This window comes from Ailuropoda melanoleuca, chromosome 6, assembly GCF_002007445.2.
Source record: "Ailuropoda melanoleuca isolate Jingjing chromosome 6, ASM200744v2, whole genome shotgun sequence".
Lineage (NCBI taxonomy): Eukaryota > Metazoa > Chordata > Mammalia > Carnivora > Ursidae > Ailuropoda > Ailuropoda melanoleuca.
This window is the reverse complement of record NC_048223.1, coordinates 92,130,125-92,149,140: the sequence shown is the minus strand read 5'-3', so window position 1 is coordinate 92,149,140 and position 19,016 is coordinate 92,130,125.

Here is a 19,016-nt window from a genome sequence, read left to right as displayed (position 1 = left end):
TTAGTCACCATACAGTACATCCCCGGATTCCGATGCAAAGTTCGATGCTTCATTAGTTGCGTATAACACCCAGTGCACCATGCAATACGTGCCCTCCTTACTACCCATCACCAGTCTATCCCATTCCCCCACCCCCTCCCCTCTGAAGTCTTCAGTTTGTTTCTCATAGTCCATAGTCTCTCATGTTTCATTCCCCCTTCTGATTACCCCCCTTTTCTTTATCCCTTTCTTCCCCTACCGATCATCCTAGTTCTTATGTTCCATAGATGAGAGAAATCATATGATAATTGTCTTTCTCTGCTTGACTTATTTCACTTAGCATTATCTCCTCCAGTGCCGTCCATGTTGCAGCAAATGTTGAGAATTCGTTCTTTCTGATAGCTGAGTAATATTCCATTGTATATATGGACCACANGTATTGAGTTTGAGAAGTTCTTTGTAGATCTTGGATACCAGTCCTTTATCTGTGGTGTCCTTTGCAAATATATTCTCCCATTCCGTGGGCTGTCTCTTAGTTTTTTTGACTGTTTCCTTGGCTGTGCAGAAGCTCTTTATCCTGATAAAGTCCCATAAGTTCATTTTATCTTTTATTTCTCTTGCCTTTGGAGATGTGTCGTGAAAAAGGTTGCTCTGGCCGATGTCATAGAAGTTGTTGCCTATGTTCTCCTCTAGAATTTTGATGGATTCCTGTCTCACATTGAAGTCTTTCATCCATTTGGAGTTTATTTTTGTGTATGGTGTGAGAAAGTGGTCAAGTTTCATTCTTTTGCATGTAGCTGTCCAATTTTCCCAGCCATTTATTGAAGAGACTGTCTTTTTTCCACTGGAAGTTTTTTCCTGCTTTATCAAAGATTAGCTGCCCAAAGAGCCGAGGGTCCATTTCTGGTTTCTCTATTCTGTTCCATCGGTCTATGTGTCTGTTTTTGTGCCAGTACCATGCTGTCTTGTTCCCTTCTTTAACATTTAATTAGGCATCCATTCATGAATAAAAGTGCCTCTGTAGGATTTGTGGGATCCAGTACTATATGCCAAGGGACCTGAAAGGAGTCTTGCCCACCTTGTGTTCAGCAATAGGCAGACAGACCTTGGTAGGGGCTGCAGAATGAGGACAGCCAATGAACCTGCTCCAGTCCCTTCTTGGCTGTGTTTGGGGAAAACATGGAGTGCATCCTGGGCAGATACCCACAGATGAGAGACACTAGAAGTCCAGTCTTCCCAAGGGGGGATTCCAGCACACCACTGAAGGAAAAAAAAATATTATGAGATTGAATGCGGTGGACAGAATAAGAGGAGTTTTACCGGCACTGCCTATTCCCTAAGGTGACAGTGAGGTTGAACTATCTTTGAGCAACCTCTCTTGCTGATGACTACCCTCAGGACTTCTGCAGGAAGTCTGCCCATGAACTTGTGTGAGCTTCACCCAAGGATCTCCCACTGGGAGTGTGTCCACCCTGAACACCCTGAGTACTAAACCCACATCTTCTCCCACTCTTCTCCCACTGTGGGCTGGCTCCTTGTGCATACTCCTAACTATGGCCACAAGAGTGAGTCTAGTAATCAGTTAATGGAGTGCTATAAGAAAATCAGACCAGGATCTGTGGGCATGGGAGAATCCTCAAACGTGAGTTATAGTACCATCTTCTGGAAAACGAAGGAGAGGTATGAGCAATCTGCTTGGTGAATTATAAAAACCAGGAAAGAAAAGTTTAAGAATTCTGCCACAAGAAAAAAAAATTCTATCACAAGAGGGAGCAAGAAGTGTGGAGCAGGAGTTTCTATACAAAGGTGGAGAAGCCCCAGATAGAACAGGACCAATGAATAATGTACCCCATCTGAAGGCAACTAGTAATGATTTGAGGAGGCGTCCGCTACTTCAAATGTGAAAAACAGCAATGCGAAACCACAGGAAGATGAAGAATAAACAAAACGTGTCATCACCAAAAGATAACAGTTCTCTAAAAATTGAGCTCAAAGGCATGGACTTTAGTGATCTAGCTGGCAAAGAATTCAAAATAGCTGTTTTGAAGAAACTCAAATCGGCTACAAGGAAACTCAGTCCAATGAAATGGGAAAAAGCATTCATGAACAAAATGAGGTATTTATCAAAGAGAAATCATATTAGTCAAAGAGAATCTCTAGAGCTGAAGAATTCAATGAGTAAAATGAAAAAAAAAAAGCAGTAGAGGTCATCTGCATCAGAGTAGAGCAGACTAGAGGGCAGGAATTTTGAAACAACCCAGTCAGAGCAGAACAAAGGGAAAAGAATAAAAAAGAGTAAAGAAAGCCTACACTAGTGGTAATCATATTGTAATATATAAATATGTCATACCAAGATATGGTACACTTTAAACTTATACAATGTTATATGTCAGTTTTATCTCAAGAAGAAAAAAAGTGCTGAAAGGAAAAATCAAAACTACCCTATAAACCAAGAATTGTATATCTAGCAAAATTACCAAATTAAAAAATGAAGGTGATAAAATAGTGGCATTCCACTACACACCTATTGGAATGGTGCAAATCCACAACACCGACAACACCGAATGTTGGCAAGAGTGTGGAGCAACAAGAACGCTTATTGATTGTTGGTAGGAATGCAAAATGGTACAGCCAGTTTTGAACACATTTTGGCAGTTTCATATAAAACTAAACATACTAATAAAACGAAAATGAGGAAATCCTGCCATTTGCAACAACACAGATGGACCTTGAGGGCATTATGTTTAGTGAAATAGGTCAGACAGAGAAAGACAAATATTGTGTGATCTCACATATATGTGGAATCTAAACAACAACAAAACTACTAGAAAAAGAGATCAGATTTGTGGTTATCAGAGGCAGGGGTGGGAGGAAGGGAAGTTGGAGGAAGGTGGTCAAAAGGTACAAATTTCAAGTTACAAGGTAAATAGGTATTAGGGCCATAATGTACAACATGATGAGTATAGTCACCACTGCTGTGTGATATATATGAAGAGAGTTACTGTTCTATTGTTGAGAGAGTAAATCCTAAGAATTCTCATTACAAAGATAATTTTTTTTCTTCCCATTTCTTTTTACTGTATCTATATTAGATGACAGATGTTAACTGAACTTGTTGTGGTAATCATTTCACAATATGTAATCATTTCACAATATGTAAATCAAACCTTGATGCTGTAAACCTGAAACTCATTCAGTGATATATGTCAGTTACATCTCAGTAAAACTGGGTGTGCATGTGTGTGTATGTGACTAAATATTCTCTTACAATGCAATGTAACAGTCACATTAGTGTTTACCCAAAAGAGTTTGAAACTTATGTCCACAAAAAAAGTGTGGAAGCTTGTGGATGTTTACAGCAGATTTATCTATAACTGTGAAAACTTGGAAGCAATCACAATGTCTTTTGTTAGCGTAAACAAACTGTGGTATATGCAGACGATGGAATATTAGTGCTAAGAAGAAATGGCATCACCTTTTCATGCCGTGAAAAGACACTGAGGAACCTTAAATGTTTATTACACTAAATGAAAGAAGCTAATCTGACAAGGGTAAATATTATGTGGTTTCAACTACATGACATTCTAGAAAAGGCAGAATTATGGATACAGTAACAAGATCAGTGGTTGCCAGGGGTTGAGGGGGGAGAGAGGGATAAATAGACACAGGATTTTTAGAGCAGTGAAACTATCCTGTATGGTACTATAATGGTGGATACGCGTCATTATGCATTTGTCAAAATCCATAGAATTTAAAACACAAAGAATGAACCCTAAATAAAAACTGTGGACATTGGGTGCTAATGATGTGTCAATGTAGATTCAGTCGTAACAAATGCACTCTTCTACTCCCGAATGTTGATAGTGGGGGAGGCCCAGCATGTGCTGGGGTCAGTGGGTACCCCTCCATCCCCTCATTCATTTTGCATGTGTCTTTAGGCCTGAAATGAGTCTCTTGTAGGCAGCATATATATGGGACTTGTTTTTTTTTTTTTCATCCATTCTGTCACCCTATGTCTTTTGATTGGAGTGTTTAGTTCATTTACATTCAAAGTAATTATTGGTGTGTGTTTATTGCCATTTTGTTGCTTATTTTGTGGTTGTTTTTGAGGTTCTTCCCTGATTGTTTCTTTTCTTGCTCTCTTCTCTCATGGTTTGTTGGCTTTCTTTAGTGATAGACTTGGATTCCTTTCTCTTTATTTTTTGCATATTTATTGCTGGTTTTTGATTCGTGGTTACCATTTGGTGTGTACATAACATCTTCTACATATAGCAGTCTATATTAAATTGATGGTTGCTTAAGTTTGAGCCCATTCTTTATCCTTCCCTGCCATGTTTTTGGTATATGGTGTCATACTTTACTTCCTAAAGAAGATATAGTAGGGGCGCCTGGGTGGCTCAGCCGTTAAGTGTCTGCCTTTGGCTCAGGTCATGATCCCAGGGTCCTGGAGTCGAGCCCGCATCGGGCTCCCTGCTCCGCGGGAGGCCTGCTTCTCCCTCTCACACTCCCCTTGCTTGTGTTCCCTCTCACTGTCTCTCTCTGTCAAATAAATAAATAAAATCTTTAAAAAAATAAAGAAGATATGGTATATATGTACACAATGGAATATTATTCACCATAAAAAAGTGAAATCTTGCCATTTACAACAATATGGATGAATCTAGAGGTTATAATGCTAAGTAAAATAGAGAAAAACAAGTATCATATGATTTCACTCATATGTGGAATTTAAGAAAAACAGTGAACAAAGGAAGAAAAAAAGTGACAAGCCAAAAAACAGACTCTTAACTATAGAGAACAAAAAAAAACACAAAAAACAAAACAAAAAAAAAAAAAACACCCGGATACCAGAGGGGAGATGAGTGGGGGGATGGGCAAAATAGGTGATGGGGATGAAGAGTATACTTACTTTTGAGCACTGAGTAATATATGGAACTCTTGAATCACTATATTATACACCTGAAATTAATATAACACTATGTTAACTACACTGGAATTAAATACTTTTAAAAAGTTTTTTTAAAGTAGGCTCCACACCCAGCATGGCGCCCAACAATGGGCTTGAACTCACGCCCCTGAGATGAAGACCTGAAGTGAGATCAAGAGTCAGACACTTAACTGACAGAGCCACTCAGGTGCTCGTGGAATTAAAAATTTTTTAAAAGAGATTCATAAAAAGAAAAAAACCCTTAATATTAAGAGCTTCAGTGTCCTTAAATCTCTCTGCCTCTTCATTTACTGCCTATATTTAGGGCATGCTACTTCAACAAAACACTGATATCATCCAGTACTTTTTAAAAAATGATTACTTAGAAAAATAATAAAATAATCTTATATAAAAACCCTTGCACAATTAAATTTGAGAAATGCAGATCAATAGAAAAAAATTTGTTTACAGTGCAAACATTTAACATTTTCATGTATTTCCCTTTAGTCTGTTTTTTTCTCTCTTTATAGGTAATAGTCATTTTTTTATATGCACAATTAATTGGTATGTAAATTATATCCCAATTTTTCTTTTTAAAATATATAATATTTGTAATTTCTACTTTGAGTATACATGGACTTTAAAAATATGAAAATTTATTTTCCCCACTTGACAGAACAAAACAAAATATAGCACTGAAGGCTTGTAATGGATTTATTTATTGAATTACTTTGTAAACATGACTGCATGTTGGAATCACTTGGGGAGCTTTGCTGAGGCCCTATCCCAGACCAATTAAAGTAAAAATCACTCAGGTGGGATTTTCTTAAGCTGTGATAGTAATGTGCTGCCAAGTTTGATAACTGTTATATCATAGGGGTGATCCTCAAGTTTAGTGGGTATCCGAGTCACTTGGAGGGCTTATTAAAGCACACGGTGGTCCCGCCCCCAGCGTTTCTGATTCACGAGGTCTGGAGTGGGCTTGAGGAGATGCATTTTTTTTTTTAAAGATGATTTATTTATTTGACAGATAGCCAGTGAGAGAGGGAACACAAGCAGGGGGAGTGGGAGAGGAAGAAGCAGGCTTCCCACTGAGCAGGGAGCCCAATGCGGGGTTCGATCCCAGGACCCTGGGATCACGCCCTGAGCCAAAGGCAGACGCTTAATGACTGAGCCACCCAGGCGCCCCAGGAGATGCATTTCTAACTAGTTCCCAGGTGAGACTGATGCTGATGCTGCTCGTCTGTGGACCCCACCTTGCGAGCCACTGATTTGTAGAGAATGCTTCAAGAGAGACTGGACCTTAATCCAAGTGTTTTCAGGATAAGGTGCACCAACTTATCACTTTATTAGCAATGTATAGCTAAACTAGCTTCACTTTAGCACTTATGAAATTATAATACTATAATTTTATTATAGTATATTTTATATATTTGTATATTATATATATATATTTTATTTTAAAGATTTTATTTATTTGACAGAGATAGAGACAGCCAGCGAGGGAGGGAACACAAGCAGGGGGAGTGGGAGAGGAAGAAGCAGGCTCATAGCGGAGGAGCCTGATGTGGGGCTCGATCCCATAACGCCGGGATCACGCCCTGAGCCGAAGGCAGACGCCCAACCGCTGTGCCACTCAGGCGCCCCTGTATATTATATTTATATATATTATAATTGTTTTTAGTTTTTCGGATTTTAGAGGCAGGAAAGGTTATTTGGAAAACAGTTTACTTTGACCGTCATCTCATGCAGTAAAGACAGTATCAGGTGATTTGAATAGTTAATTGTTAAGCTATGAAAAGACTAGGCCTCTGCCGTGGGGATAGGAGTCGGTGGTGGGGAGGAAGGAAGACGCTGTCTCTTTGAAGGTCAGTGTTTTCTGGGAAACATTTCAGTCTTGCTGCCGTTGGCACCTGCAACCTGGGTGCGGTGAGAATGCATGATTGCCATCGTGTTCTTCATCTTTGCATCAGACTCACCTCTAGACGTTCAGATTGAACGTTTAGAGAATTCTCCAGGTGACTCTCATATGAAGCAGGCCTGAAGAGCCCTGGCTGGTGAGGAGCCGCGGGCCCCGCGACGTGTTGCTGCATTTTGGTGGCACCTCTGGGCTGGGCGGGTTGCATGGCACTGCGCTGCTCGGGCCCTCCGTGGGTCAGGCGCTGAGAAGGCAGGACCTCTATCAGCTGCAAACATGGTTAGGCTTCAGCACGTGCACTCTATAAAGCTCACAAAATTTACAGGAAGGAAAGCAGACCTAGCAATGGCTGAGGTGTGTAAGAAGGAGGCCGCTGGACACCCTGGTTGATATGAGCAGCTTTGAAAGAGCTGTGGAAACCGCAGAAGCACTGGCATCTCGGTTGCCGAGGTACGTAGATATTTCCCAGGCTTGGACTCCTGGAGGCCAGATTCTCAGAGCTCTGGTTCCTGCACGGCGAATTGATGGGCGAAGGTCACCCTGCCCTGTTCTCTTTGAGGGGCTCCTATGCCCTAGGAAGAAGGAACGTATCATGGGAGTACTGTTTCACATGCTTATTTTGTCATGTCACCTGTTCTGTAGCTTCCTTGTCCTCTCCCAGAGCACTAGATATTCACTCAACTCTCAGATCAGGAGAGGCTCTTTGCGCCCCTTCTCCACTGCTGTGGGACTTGGACATATGGATTAATATTTAGCAAGATACATTCCATCACAGGATTGTCATAAGAATGTTTGAAATTGTCTGGCATATTGTATATCTGGCTATTTTAGAAAGCTTTACCAGTGTGTGTGGGTCAAATTCTTTCTGGCCTTAAATGCTGTCGTAGCAAAGTCCTGGATGTCTCCTCTTGGAGCGGAAGAGGACCAAGACATGGCGGATTTGGGGCACGAGCATTGTCATCAGGCTTGCCTGCAGTTGTCACACTTGCAAGCCTCTCCTACCGGAATAAGGACGCATTTGTATGGTACCATTCAGGCTTAGTTTGCCTTTGAAAGCCTACGAGAGGGGTGCCTGAGTGGCTCAGTCAGTTGGGCGTCTGCTTTGGGCTCAGGTCATGATCCTAGGGTCCTGGGATGGAGTCCCGCACCGGGCTCCTTGCTCAGCAAGGAGTGTGCTTCTTGCTCTCCCTCACAAATAAATAAAATCTTTAAGAAAAAGAAAACGCATAAAACTCAAAAGAAAAAAAGCAAAAAAAAAAAAAAAAAGGAAGCCTTTAAGAAATGTAGGATGCTTTTGCTATCCCCACTTTTTCCTACAAGGTTAAGTACTATGCAGGGAGATTCTAGACCTCTGTAGGGCCACACAGCTGATAAATATTAGAGCAGGACTTCAAGCTATGTCTTGAGGTTTGGGGCTGTTCTCAAACTTTGGTTTTATCAGTGTTATCTGGGAGCTGGGTAAAAATGTGGAGCCCAGGTCCCATCTAGTGTTGGTGAGCCTGTGGCTCTGTGGGCTTCAGGAGCCAGCTCCCCGCTAATTCTGATAAAAAGCCCAGTTCAAGAAGCACTACTTCAGACTCTGCTCTGCACACAAGCTAATCTGTTAGCTCCCTCAGATGAAGTCTAGTTGAAGGCAATGGTAGCATCAGAGAAATCATTATTTCAGCAAACATAAGATTGCCCTTCCCATGTGTTCTGGGTGGGGAGAAGTGTTTTCAAAATAGGGAAGATAGTGCAAGAAGGGTTCTCTGGGCTTGGTCAAGGCATGTAGGTGTGAGAACAGGGTAAGCAGGGTAGTATTTGGGGAGCCTTAAGGAAGGGAAAACCAAGAAAAGATTATAGAAAGCTAGAATGGGGCCTGGCCACCAAGATCTCCGAATGTTGGGCTAAGGATCTGAGCTATGTCTGTGTCCTTTAGGAGTACAGGTGACCATAACACCAAGATGGAGCTTATTAAGAAAATATTTGTTTCATGTTAAGGCATTGATGGGGCTGAGCGGGGTAAGTGAATTAACACTCTTTTTCTGTTCTCCTACTTGATTTTGGCCTCAAATGTAAGAGCTGGACACAAGCAAAGAAAGAAGCAATGGCCTACCAGGGACAGAACCAGGCCCCCAGGTAAGAGCCTGTTCTCAAGGGCCCTGATGACAAGCTTACTGTGCCTAGTGATTCTAGGAAGATAGAACATGTTCCTGGACAAAAGTCTCACTCTGGCACCCCTGGAGGCAGGAGTGTAGGTGTGGGCCCAGATTCTCCTGTGATAGCCAGCACAAGCTTAGGACCTTCTGGGGCTTTGCAAAGTTCCCCTTCTTCCACAGGCAGCTCAGCAGTCTGGCCTCAAACCACTCTCTTGCCTTTGACATATTCTCCCAGTGAAAAGTCTAGAGAATCAGGAAGTCAGAGACACAATCCCATCCCAGGACAGGGGCCCCTTAGGACACTAACTCGCTCCTCTGGGGAAGACCTAGGGCTGTATCTGCAATTCAGCCACCAGCTCCTGCAGCCATCATTGCAGGAGTGTCCAAAATGGGAAGAGCCCTTGAGTCCAAGGCTCAAGATGCTTCTACAAGCTTCCCTAAAATTTCAACATCCGAAGAATCCCCAGGAGATACTTCTTGATATGAGAGATCCACAATCGGACGTGAAAAGGCTGTTCCAGGTCATGCTTTAGGATTGGCGCAGACGCTGCAGCCCCATATAGTCCAGTATCAGCAGCAGCCGCAGGGCTCCAGGCCCAGCCAGGCGGAACAGCAGGGGCAGATGCTGTAGGCCCGTCCGCCGACGTTCCAGCAGCCTAGCCCAGAAGGCCAGCAGTCCCGGAAGGCTGCAACCGCGTCACCTCCATGCCAGGGCAAGGCACAGGGGAGAGGTGGTTGCCAGCTCCTCAGCAGTCTCTGATGTTGGAGCACGGGAGGCAGCTGCCTCAGCCACAGTCCCTAAATTAGTGCTCCTTTTGGAGACTGCTCTCCAGATACATGACCCTGTGTGCATGAGCATCTCCACCCACTGCCAAGCTGTGGCCTTGAGCTGCACTTGCGTCTCTGAAACTGTGAAGGAATTGCCTATGCTGGCATTTCTGAAGTCACATCAGCAAACCCAGGAGCGCTCTGTATTGTCTCCAAGGCTGATGATGAGATGGCTATATTCTTTCCCACCAAAGGTTCTAGGCGCCATGCTGAAGCAGAAACCGGCACGGGAGACTCCAGAGAAAGGTGCCTGGGCCTCCAACTGTCAGCTGTCTAGACTGCTGAGGGTGCCTTGGGGGTCCATGCAGACCCTTGTCTGGGAGCAAGGTCAGGATCTGAATGTTCTGACTGAGATCTAAATGTTAATTAGGTTGAAGAGTTTCACAGTTTTCTGAGGGATGGCCCTGCCTCTGGTTCACGCAGATTCCTGCCTGTGTCTCTGTAGGGGCGGTTGGACACTCGTCTCCATGGGGCCTGTCGCTGCTGCCGCTTTTACTATTTTATTGTTGCACACATTAACTATGAGCTAATGGAATCCTAGCTCTCCTACCATGTGCCTTTTCTTACATATGATATAGGACTCAGATCTGAATTTTATCCTAATGTGAATGAAAAAGATGATCTAAAATCTTATTTCCAGGATGAAATCATTGATTAAAAATTAACTTCAGACATCGAGGAGAACCACTACTTAAGAACCATACTCTGTGCTGAGGGGTTTAGCCCAGGTGGGGATGCGAGGTACACTGTAGCTTTTATTTTTTCTAAGGGATCAATAAAATAGTTATCTATTTATTTTCTGAGTCACTGCATTCCTCTGCTACTCTGCATCCAGCATCTTAGGTCTTAGAACCAGGCACTCTGGTTCTCGCCTCCCCCAAGACTTTTTATAGTTGAAAGCCAGAGGACCCATTTTCATTTATGGATATATAGGAGTATTCTGTTTCTTATACTGGATATTACAAGCCTATGGAATATGCATGTTTATATGTTCTTTTCTATTAAATATTGTTGCTTAAAATTATAGATCAATTTCTACTTGTGCAAGTCAGGAAGAATAGACACTGGAAACTAACTTACATTTTTCCAGAAAAATGAAGAACTGTACCAAGAACAGGAAGAATTGCTAGCACAAGTGGACACACAATACCAGGTATAAAACCATGTGTTTTCAGACAATGTAGTCCCAAAAGTTCCAAGAGGAGAGTGTACTACAAAGACTAAACTCCCTAGATACAGATGAAGCCTCTGGTCACCCTATTGACTATAATTAGATGACAAGTAGGTGCAGTGCAGTCAAGGGCAGACTGTGAGTGGACAGCCTGTGAGCAGACTTGATGGACACAGGAATGGGGAGACTGCTCTTCCAAAAAAGCAAACTTTTGGGGGCGCCTGGATGGCTTAGTTGGTTGAGCATCTGCCTTCGGCTCAGGTCATGATCTCGGGGTCCTGGGATCGAGCCTGGCATTGAGCTCCCTGCTCAGTGGCAAGTCTACTTCTCCCTCTTCCTCTGTGATCTCTCTGGTTCTCGCTCTCTCTCAAATAAATAAAAGCTTTAAAAAAAACCCAAACTTTTTACTGAAGTATAACATAGAGAAAAGTGCCCAAATTATAAGCATACAGCTCAACTAGTATATAACTTAATATACATAAAGTGAACACACTTGCATAACCACCAGCTGGTTCAAGAAATTCAACATTACCAACAATGCAGACGTCACCCTTGTGCCCCCTTACAGTCCCTTACCCCTCCAGTGTTAACTGTGATCCTGACTTCTAATCCCATGTGTTATATTTTCCTGCTTTTGCTATATTTTTTAATGCCCACCCATGACCACCAAGGACAACAACGTAGTCCAAGTGCAGGCTTATTGACTTGTTGCAACAAGGAAGGACACCTCAGCAACTCGGGTGCATCTTGTAAGAAGAGGGAGCAGGGAAAGGCTGGCCTTGGGTTGAATAATTCTGAGGGGGGACTAAGGGGTAGTGAGGATCAGGTCTAAATTGGGAGCTGTCATCAGGCAGCTTGGCAATTAAGTATCTCCATAGTGTTTGCTCAGAAGATGGGAACAACGAGGCAGGACTGGTGCTTCATTAGTAAAAAGGCAGCAGTAACTTGAAGAAGGGGGTCATGATGGCACTTTGTATGTGTAGCATGACCTTGGGAGAAATTTTTTTTGTTAACTTTGCAGCTGGCTTTTTGTCTGTTATCAGATAATAGGTATAGGCAACGGCTGATTTTTTTTACTTTCAATCTTGGACTAATTCTATTCATTTGGTATAAATAAAATCACACAATGTCCATATTTCATGTCTGGCTTCTTCCATTTGACACTGTGTTTGTGAGATTCATTCCTCTAGCTGCATGTAATTGTGGTCTGCTCATTGTCAGTGCAGTGTAATGTTTCCCTGTGTCAGCATACCACGCTTTTCCATTCTGTTGTGAGCACTGGAGAATTTTCAGTTCTTGGCACAAAGAGTGCTGCTCTTAACAATCCAGTGCATGCTTTTCAATCAGCACATGCGCCCATTTCTGTTGAACATATACCAAAAGTAAAATTGCCGGGTCATTTGGTATGCATACAGCCAACTTTAGTAGATTCCGCCATCGTTTTCCAAACTGGTTGCTTCAATTTAGATTCTCACTGGCGGCGTAGGAGAGTTGCCGTTGCTCCACGTCCTCACTACTGCAGGGATTGTCTGCCTTTTCATGTGAGCCATTGGGACGGATGTGGAGTTCTGCCTTGTGGGGTTTTTGTTTGTTTGTTTTGTTTTTTATTAAAGAAAGCCCTGTGCCCCATACGGGGCTTGATCTCATGACACCGGGATTAGGGGCTGCATGCTGTACCGACTAAGTCAGCCAGCCAGGTGCCGCTGCCTTGTGATTTTAATTGCATTTCCTTGATGGCTAATAAATTAGAATATTTTAATACGTGTTTATTGGCTCTTTGGATAGGCTTTGTGAAGTGCTTAAGTCTTTTGTTCATTTTTCTGTTGTGTTGCCAGCTTTTGTCTTATTAATTTATAGGTTTTATTTATATACTTTTTTTTTTTTGAGGGGGTGGGCAGAGGGAGAAGAAGAGAAAATCTTAAGCAGGCTCCACGCCCAGTGTGGAGCTCATCACGGAGCCCATGATGGGGCTCGATCTCACATCCCTGAGATCATGACCTAAGCTGAAATCAAGGGTGTGATGCTTAACCTACTGAGCCACCCAGGAGCCCCAGTTATATTTATATATTCTTGATATAAGGTCTTTGTCAGATATAAGTATTGCAGGTATCTTCATCCACCGTGGTTTGCCTTTTTACTTTTTTTTTTTCTGTAAGATTTTATTTTAAGTAATTTCTACACCCAATGTGGGGCTGGAACTCACAACCCTGAGATCAAGAGTCGCATGTTCTACCAACTGAGCCAGCCAGGTGCCCTGCCTTTTTACTTTCTTAATAGTATTTTTTTTTTTTTTGCACAGAACATCTTAATGTGTTCCAATTTACCAGCTTTTTTCCCTTTGTGGTTAGAGTTTATTCACTGATATGTCCTCAACTGCTAAGCCAAATATAGAGTGAGTGAATGGGTGATTGAATGAACTAACGAAATTAGATGTATTAAAAATAGGGAGAGAAATAGGATGTTCATGGGGCGCCTGGGTGGCTCAGTCGTTAAGCTCAGGACATGATCCCAGCATTCTGGAATTGAGCCCCGCGTCAGGCTCCCTGTTCAGCAGGAAACCTGCTTCTCCCTCTCACACTCCCCCTGCTTGTTCCCTCTCTAGCAGGCTGTCTCTCTCTCTCAGTCAAATAAATAAAATCTTAAAAAAAAAAAAAAAAAAAGAAATAGGATGTTCAGGGAAGAATATGCCCCAGGAGGTGTCATTGAACAAAGGCCTGAATAAAATGGAGTTCGAAAAGACTAAAAGAAGATGAAGACAACTCAAACTTTATTGAGTAAAAGGAGGAGTATTTCATCAGATTCCCCCAAATGAGGACGGAGTGGTAGACATTCAAGAAGCATCAGAGGACTTCTACAAATCAAGATTTTAATTCTTACAAAGTCCTGAGACTCATGCAATCTCAGAACTTTGGGAAGAAAACTCAGGAAAATGAGTTTCAGTGTTCACAGGAAAATAGCAAACAGTTGGTGGCTGTTCAGAGGAAAACTGAACAAAAATTGCGTGAGGAGAATGTTTTCCTAAGCTCAGAGAAACCCATGGTTAACATCTGTCTAATAGACAGTACCTAAGCCCAGTTTTCAACAGTAAAGCAGTCTGCCAATATTGCCAATTAAGAGATCCTTTGAAAACAAAGCAGTTTTAATATTCCAAAATGAGGTACACTAGTACTTCATAGAATAGACAAACCCATAGAAACAGAAAGTAGAATGTTGGTTGCTAGAGGCTGCAGGGAGGGGAGATAGAGGGCTGCATTTCAACAGGTATAAAGCTTCAGTCATGCAAGTTGAATAAGTTGTAGAGACCTGCTGTCCAACATTGTGCCCATAGTTAACAGTACCGTACTGTGCACCTACAAATTTGTTAAGACGGTAGATCTCATGTTAAGTGTTCATACACAATACAAAAAATAATGTGCACTGGTGTATGTGTATATTTCAATTAGTTTTATTAATTTAGATTTATATACCATGTAAGATTTATGTATGATAAAAATATACCCATTTTATGTAAATAGTTCAAAAAATGTACTCATGTTATTGCCACCACAGCTGAGTGAACATTTTCCATCCGTGATGCCACTTTGCAGTCACCTCTGTCCCACCCCTGACCACCACTGAACTGTCTTCTCTCATAGATTTGTCTTTTCTAGAATTTCCTATACATTATGTAACATTTTAAATCTGATTTCTTTCATATATCATAATTCTTTTAAGATTCATTCTGTTGTATCAGGTTTTTTAAATTGTTGTTTACTCATTCACCTGTTGATGGACACTTAGGTTGTTTCCATTATGAATAGTATGCTTATTATGAGTAAACTGCTATGAACATTCACATAAAGGCTTTGGATGACAATGTTTTCACTACTCTTGTAAACACCTAGGAGTGGGATTGCCAGGCTCTGTGATAAGTATAAATCTCACTTTATAAGAACAGTTGAATTATTTTCCAAATGGCTATTTTGTATTTCTGCCAGCAACTTACTCCATGTTCTTGCCAATACTTGGTATTATTATGTCTTTTAAATTTTAGCTATTCTAGGTGAGCAATGGTATTTCATTGTGGTTTCAATTTGCACTTCTCTAATGATTAGTGATATTGAACATCCTTTCACGTGCTTACTGGCCATTGTCTTTTATTACTGGGTTTTAAGAGTTCTTCATAGATTTTGGATACAAGTCCTCCTTTATCAGATATATGTTCTACAAATATTTTCTCCAGTCCATAGTTATTTTCTTCATATGAAATTTTAAAATTGAAGTCCAATTTGCCAGTTTTTCCTTTTTATGGTTTGTATTTTTTCTTCTAGGCACTTTACGTTTTTTGTGTGTATGTTTACATTGTTCATTTCTCTTAGCTTCTGGTAGATGCTGTCCTTCCTCGGTGTCTCAGCTTACAGCTGCATAACTCCCGTGTCTCTGCTGTCACATGACATTCTCCCTTCATGTGCCGTTTCTGTGTCTCTTCTATTTGTCCTTAATGGTGTGCTCCGTCCCAACCCTCAGGCCCAGCTCAGTTGCCCCAAACCCAGTGCAGGCTGGCACACGGTGCCTGCTGAGACTTAGGGTGGCCCCCCTCCTTTTTCTTTTTACTGCCTTGTTGCACTGGCTACATCTGGGACTATGTTGGCTAGAAGAGGGGAGTAGACATCTTTGCGTTCTTCTCAGTTTTAGGAGGAAACTGCTTTTTATTTTACTGTTAAGTCTGTCACATGCAGGTTCTTCCATAGACACCCTTTAGTAAATTGAGGATGATCCCTTTAATTCTTTATCAATTGTGAGTTTCTAATCATGAATGAGCGTTGATTTCTTTTTTTCAAATACTTTTTCTACATTTTAAAAAAGATACAGGTTTTCTTTTTTAGTATGTCAGTATGATTATATACATTGATTCTGAATGCTAACGCAAATTTGGATTTCTAGAATAAACTCTATGATGTATTACCATCTTTTATAGATAGCAGTTTCAACTTGCTATTTTTTAGAAGAATTTTTGCATCTGTTTGAGAGAGATATTGATGTATGATTTTCTTTTCTTGTGAGGTCTTTTTCTGGCTTTGGTATGTGGGCAATGTTGGCTCATAAATGAGTTGTAAAATGTTTCTTCCTAGGAGAGTTTGTGTAGAATTGTTAATATGTCTCCCTTAAATGTTTGGTAGAATTCATTTGTATCATCTGGTCCTGTACTTTTTCTGTGTGGGAAGGTTGTTAGCTACAAATTCAACTATTAGGGCTATTCATGTTTTCTTTTTCTTATTTTTAAAAATATTTTTACTTATCTATTTATTTAAGGATTTTATTTGAGAAAGAGAGAGAGAGAGAGAGAGAAAGCATGAGCGGGGGTGGAGGGGCTGTGAGAGAGGGAGAGGACTCCTTACTGAGCAGGGAGCCTGATACCAACCTGTCCCAGGACCCCAAGATCATGACCTGAGCCAGAGGCAGACGCTTAACTGACTGAGCCACCCAGGCACGCTTCTTCTTGAGTGAGCTTTGGTGTTTGTGCCTTTCAAGGACTTTTTACATTTCACTTAAGTTGTTGAATTTATTGGCATAAAGTTAAAATTCCCACACCCGCTTTAGCTAGATCCAACAATTTCAATATATTCATTCAGTTCAAAATATTTTCAGACCCGATTGGGCACATTCAGGGTGGTATGGGTATAGACTAGTTCAAAATATTTTCTTAAGAAAACATTTTATTTATTTATTTGAGAGAGAGAGAGAGAGAGAGAAGCAGACTCCCCACTGAGTAGGGAGCCTGACACGGGGCTCAAGCCCAGGACCCTGGAATCATGACCTGAGCAGACGCTTAACCAACTGAGCCACCCAGGTGCCCTAGTTCAAAATATTTTCAAATTTTCCTTTTTACCTCCTCTTTAATTCAGGGCTTATTTAGGAAGGTGATTTAATTTCCAAATATTTGGGGATTCTTCAGATATCTTCCTGTTAGTGATTTCTAATTAAATTCTATTCTGGTCATAGAACATTCTTTGTATAGTATCCATTCTTTTAAATCATTTGGAACTTGTTTTACAGCCCATAATATGTATACCGGAAAATAATGCATATTATGCTGTTGTTGGGTGGTGGTCTATGTCATTTAATCAAGTTAGTTGATAGTATTATATGCTTTTTTTAAAATTAAAGATTTTATATATTTATTTGAGAGAGAGAGACAGTGAGAGAGAGCAGGAGTGGGGAGGAGAGGGAGAAGCAGTCTCCCCATCATCAGGGAGCCTGACACAGGGCTCAATCCTAGGACCCTGGGACCATGATCCCAGCTGAAAGTAGATGCTTAACCGACTGAGCCACCCAGGTGCCTCAATAGTATTATATACTCTTTACTGATCTTCTATTTGTATTATCACTTAAGTATTGAAATACCTATACTTGAAAATTTCCCTATATTTATTTCAATTTTATTAGGGTTTTTTTTTTAGTAGGCTCCACGCCCAACATGGGGCTTGAACTCACAACCTGGAATCGAGAGTTGCATGCTGCATCAACTGAGCCAACCAGGTGCCTCTTAACTTTCAGTTTATATTTCATGCATTTGGAAGCTCTAAGAGTAATGGAGCTATAGGACAACTGCTTTGCTGTTGGATTCTCAAATGCCAGAAATACAGAGGTCTCTCCCTTGGGGGCCATTCAATTTCTGCAGATGCAGATAAGAGACTTCCCATCTCTTGCTGAAGGGTAAATCTCTGGTTGGGAAGTGCACAGGGGTTGGGGAGAAGGACATGTGTGTATGGGGTTAAGTGAATGTTCCATATACAACTGGCCATTAATTTCACTGCTTTCCCTTCATGTCTCACTCCTGTCTTCTACAGTATTAAGCATTTCTGAGCCTGGAGCCAAACTGGCTCCTTGTTCTTATCTTTACATGCAAGCACTATAAATGGTGCCCGCTTCTGCTGTAATACAATAGCCATTTCCTTCCATCTTTCAAATTTTTGAGATTCCTTGTTTGTTGTGGTCTTTCTCCTATTCTTTTTATTGCTGTGGTTTTAAAAATGTAAAAAAAAAAAATTTTTTTTTTAGCATTTTAATGCTGTCCAGAGAGAGGTTTAACCAAAAGCAAATTTCTAGTCCTTTCTCTGTTAGTCATTTTGCTTAGCTGACCAAACACTGACATGATTTCTGTAGCCCTTGCTGATCAATTGCCGCATGCTCCTATCTATTAGCTTTTCCCAGGTCTGCCTCTTGAACCTACTTGTTCTCACCTGCTCTCAGGTACCAATCCAGTGCCAGTTTTACTCTCTCAACTATGTAGAGCGTGTTGCTTTGAACTCTGCTTTCATTATCTAGGGTTCAGCCTTGTACCTCATGACCAGTTATGACCCTTTCTTATCAATGATGTACAATGAGAAAGGCATGGGAGCTTCCATATTTCTTTCTATCCCCTAACTCTGGCTATCAGGGTAGAGGGTAGGAAGAATTAAAAGATTGGGGGTGCCTAGCTGGCTCAGTTGGTAGACCATGCAACTCTTGATTCCGAGGTTGTGAGTTTGAGCCCCACAGTTGGTATAGAGATTACTGAAAGTAAAATCTTGAAAAAAAAAAGAATTAAATATATCCATTAGTATTTTGATTTTAAGATATTAAACAATTCTTACAGAAAGGAAATAGCACTCCCTGAATAGATATGATAAATTTTAAGAATTGTAAAGTCTCAAGTACTCAACAGATAATCTGTGAACTATATCTTTTGCTTAAATTAGTGACAGAATTATCAATTGGATATGATTGATGATTACTGAGAATATCCAAAGGTCTTTGTTCAAATCAAGTACTTGTAAAGTATCAAGCCTAGGGCAACCCTTGAACTCTGAAAAAAATTTTTTTCAACAATCCTAAAACATCTTTTTTTCTTTTTTTTCATTTTCACATTTCTGAAATTGGGTATATCTTAGCAAGTGCTTTCTTTTTCACAATCAATGGTTTCTTAGGATCTGATGAAATGTGATATATCCCATTGTACCCCCTGCATTTTCATGTACAAGTTTTTCTTTTCCACAAACTTCCTTCCCATAATCAGTGAAATGCTTCCCAAGG